This window comes from Aplysia californica, unplaced genomic scaffold, assembly GCF_000002075.1.
Source record: "Aplysia californica isolate F4 #8 unplaced genomic scaffold, AplCal3.0 scaffold00466, whole genome shotgun sequence".
NCBI lineage: Eukaryota > Metazoa > Mollusca > Gastropoda > Aplysiida > Aplysiidae > Aplysia > Aplysia californica.
Genome location: NW_004797736.1, coordinates 349,043 through 353,601, shown reverse-complemented (window position 1 = coordinate 353,601; position 4,559 = coordinate 349,043). Strand labels below are relative to the sequence as shown.

Below are 4,559 nucleotides of genomic sequence, written 5' to 3'. Positions count from 1 at the left end.
AAAGAAAATGTAAACAAGAAAGATCATAAGGAAAAAAAGAGTGGGAGAAATAAGGAGGAGGAACATCAGGGGAAAGGGAGGGGGGAGAGAAGGTATCCTCTCCAGCAAAAAAAAAACCTTTAAAAAATTATGACAATAACATGTTCCTCTGGTGCCGAAAGAGAGAGACAACCTGTTTGGTCAAGTCTCTTAACGAGCAGGGCGGAGGCACTGATTAACTCTTTAAGGACGATTATTCCGGTTCAGACTCTGGGATGGATCCTGAAGAGGGGGGTGGAGAGCAGAGATGGACATGTTCCGACTGCAGTGACCCCAACACAGTGGACAAGTAAGACAAGTAAGGTTATTCCGGTTCATTCGACAACAATATTGAAGATGCGCTGTTAAAAAGCAGAACTTCTTTATCCGTACAGATTTTTCAGTCCCGGTTTTCTTTACCAGGAACTTTAAAGAGCAAGAAATAACATGCATACTATATCATATTATGTCAAATTTGTATTTCTGCTTTGTGTTTGGCGGTTCGAAATGTGTCACATCACTGGCTTTGGTCTGTTCCACATCGGATATATTATAATTATGCGTCCGCTTCGCCCTTAAGGAGTTAAGTAGTGATGTGGCGGCCCCGTATGTACAGCGTTGCTCACCTGGGATAGTATATGACGAGGTAGGCTTCGTTCATCAACGCGCTGAGCACAAAGGGGGGGAAGAATGCAGTCCGTCAAGAGTAACACATCTGAGGATTTAAAAAAAAAAAAAGAAGTCACGTTAACACAGTCGTCAGGGGCAGAATATATATATACAGTCAAAATTATCTAAAAGTGCCATCCGCTGTCGAGAAGAAAAGTAGTTGTCTAGGACAGATGGACGTCTTGGACAATGCCATTATAACATATTTTTAAAAAATAAATAAATAAATAAATAAATAAATAAATAAATAAATAAACACAATCGGGTAAGTGGGAAATGGTCGTTTGTTAAGGTGATGGTCTGGGAAATGTGGATATTAGAGCAGGTTCGACTGTATAATATGGTCGCTTTTAAGGACAAGCGGGCTAACCCAGATTTCGGGGTTTTTCTGAAATCTTGACATACACTAAAAGTGGGCATTGTCCAACCTATAGGAGAAGTTTGGTTTCGCTGGTGAGTATATTTGTTTGGTTATCGAGAAAACTCTACTTGTGTTTTAAAGAAACTAAACATAAGGCAAATACTTTACCTTCGATTTTCTCAAAACAGCATTTTTCGGGATAGCCCCTTTGTGCTTAAAAGCGACCATATATAGATTTCAAAGTACATGTACATATTATATTATCGTACTTTGTTGACTCAAATCACCGGCTGTTGCTTAAATCCCCGTAGACATAATTTAGACAGCTAAGGAGGTGGGCGGGGTGCTTCGATCTTGAATGTCACGACCAACCAGGATACATGTAAGCTGAAATACGAAAAATTATGATATTTGAGAAAAGATCTAGGGAATCGCTCTCGCACTTTTCGGTTGTAAATAAAGCAAAACGTGTAACAATAATACAAAGGATGAGCGTCGCATGCCATAATTAGCATTCCGTGCAGTACCAAAATGAGGGGGTGATCATGTCACTTCGTTGCCTTATAGGATAAACGTATGGGTCAGGCCAACAATCAGGAAAAAAGTTGGTGTTTTACGCCCCTATCAGCACAATTTAGATCCTTTAATTCCGGAGGCAGGCTTCAGGCCCTGTCTGTTTGTGCCAACTTGAGCTAAGAGGGATACAACATCAGAGCAGAAAAACTGAGATACTCGATAAAAATTTATCTCCACTTGGGAATCGAACTCGGGTCTTCTGCGTGCGACAGTGAGGAGCTTAACCGCTACATCATACACACCAGTCCAATGCAGAGGGAAAAGGTTTTTAGATTTCAAAAGATCCTGGCGATCTATAATTATCAACAGCACAGAAATGTGTTATCGTTTTAACACTATCGAAATGTATCAAATAACTCTGACAACTATACCACGATCACAATCCATATAAACTGGTACGAGCAAATGATTTTTTTTAAAACAGTTTAAATCACTATAATGCACAAAAGACAGATGACAGAGGGAGTTAAACATGGACAGAATGAGAAATAAACACGCAGAACAGACGAACGTAGACAGTGGGGGTGGGGGGAGAGATGGGGGAGGGGGATGCGTGAAGAGAAAGAAAAAGAAAGGGAGAGAAAGACAGGCAAAGAGAAGAAAGGGGAACGAGAACCAGTCAGTCAGACAGACAGATAGAGAACCGAAATAAAGAAATAAAAAAGGAAGGAAAGAGGGAAAGAAGGAAGGAAGAAAGGAAGGAAGAAAGAAAGAAAGACAGAAAGAAAGACAGAAAGAAAGAAAGAAAGAAAGAGAGAAAGAAAGAAAGAGAGAAAGAAAACGAAGTCCTGGCTGTATTCCCAACAATTATGCCTAATGAATTGAAACAGGATATAGATTCTATATAGCGTTCGAAATGGGCGTTGTGAAGACCGTAACTGGATCAACACATAGCTCTCGCCAATCTGCTCGGATCTATCGCTCCATTTAATTTATTGAGGGCCATTCAAGAAAACACGCAACTAAGAAAGAAAAGAGCACGATACGGTGAACCAAAGTAGAACACACAATATATCAAGGAAATTGTATAAGAAGGCAACCCATTGGCGAGGAGAACATGGCCGTCTAAGACAGGTGGCCTTCTTACAGAGCGGTGTTATGATGTTTTTAAAAAAAACATATAAATAAGGGAGAGAATGAGAAGCGGTCGTTTGTACAGGTGATTGTCTAAAACAAGTGGCCGTTAGAGTAGACTCGACTGTATTTAAAATTACGGGGAATAAATCTACCGATTAAGTAACTATAAATATTTCTTAGGTACACTTTGGGGCAAGACGTAGTTTGACTATGGCCTACATTGACATAACTGAGTGGGTGGTTGACGGGTGCTCTGGTGTGGTTTGCTCCTTCTTTCCTATCAAACATATACATTGTATCGTCCTTAACTCTCCGTCTTTTTGTGTGTGTGTATTTGTTACTCTCTCTTTTAACACCTCTTTTCTTCGGCACTTACATGACTTTATTGCGTTGCAAGTGTCGTAAAACTCTTACTTTAACTAAACAGACAAAACTGCAGATTGTTACATTAAACTTTTTCTTTAATTACTTCAACATACTTATTTTGGCGGTTCGGCGGATTTGGTACAAATTGTACACAGGGAGACTCAAACCAAAATTACCCAGGGGTCCTAAGAGGTAGTGTCGGAGTAAGTCTGGGTCGCATCAAGTTGGTCTATTCCATAGCAAAAAAAAAAGTTTCAATCATTGAAAAAGAGGTACCACTGATCTAATCTTCTCAATCTGGACTAATAGTAATAGCTGCTCAGAAAATTAACGGTTTTTCGAAATTATAAGCTTCTCTTGCCTACTCCTTGCTGCCAGAAACCAAGGAGCGCCTCCTCGAGATCTTACATGGAACTGCCCTATTTTAGCTTGAAGCTGTACTGAGAGTTAACTTTGACGTCCATTTGAGGCCGCAGTTTTATCATATCGACTTGAGGATCTCAGCTGGTCCGCGGGACGCGAGTATGAAGTATGATACCCCTGCAATACATATAAATTGTGTGGTACTTCACCCCCTCCCTTCACTATTTAATTGATCTTCCTTTTTCCGGGCGACGGTAATTTTGTAGTTATGTCGCATTCACAAGCAAATAAGTTCGAAATCACAATCGTCACCAATAACAACTTTCAATATTCCACAAGGTAAACGTTGTAAGTGCTTCGGGTTGGGAGTTTTGTAGTTTGTTTTTTGTTGTTTGTTGTTTTGTTTTGTTTTGCTGTTGTCGTTGTTGTTGCTGTTGTTGTTGTTGTTGTTGTTGTTGTTGTTGTTGTTGTTGTTGTTGTTGTCGTCGTCGTCGTCGTCGTCGTTGTTGTTTCGCTTAACTGAATTCGCAATTTTCGCAATCTGTTTAAAGAAAGTCGCCTATTCAAGCAATTCACCAAATATCAAATAGGTCGCCTCTGTAATGGAACACAAGACATTGTGCGAAATAGGTAAAACTCTGTGAAAAAAAAGGTATGCAGCATTACAAGAAATCAAATAATATATGATAGTTCATCTAATTAGTGTCGGGTGACCCTCGTCAAGCAAGTATTGACAGCCAGTGTGAGAAGTAGCGACAAATTAGCTCGTATCAATGCAGCTGGAAGGGTCCCAAAGTGCATAGCATTTTCAGGAGGGAAGTTTTTCAAAAGAGAGGGATTAACTTCTTCACAGCCAGACGTGTTGTATAATCCTGTTTAGAGCAGATAGCGTCTACGGAAAGGTGGTGTTAAAAGGGTTAAAGAAAGATCTATAAACGAATAAGACTAAGAGAATAGAAAGGCGAGGTGCGTGATCTAGCATAATTTATGAGCATATGACAACATTCGCGCGACAGATGAGAAATTCGATTATAAGGATATTGGTTTTCTGTTCTCCTTAACGTTGACTTGTGTGTGTGTGGGGGTGTGGGGTGTGTGTGAGTAAAAGAGAGAGAGAGAGAGAGAGAGA

At 40.0% G+C, this 4,559-nt stretch overlaps 1 long non-coding RNA gene across 1 annotated transcript in view; it reads right to left on the bottom strand.

Annotated features, from left to right (window-relative positions):
* The window catches only part of LOC101855360, a 69,082-nt gene that overhangs the window by 27,390 nt on the left and 37,133 nt on the right, over positions 1-4,559 (bottom strand). Inside the window, exon 2 of the long non-coding RNA XR_220806.3 lies at positions 645-733. This is a non-coding gene — a long non-coding RNA (uncharacterized LOC101855360). The remainder of the gene's footprint in view (positions 1-644; positions 734-4,559) is intronic.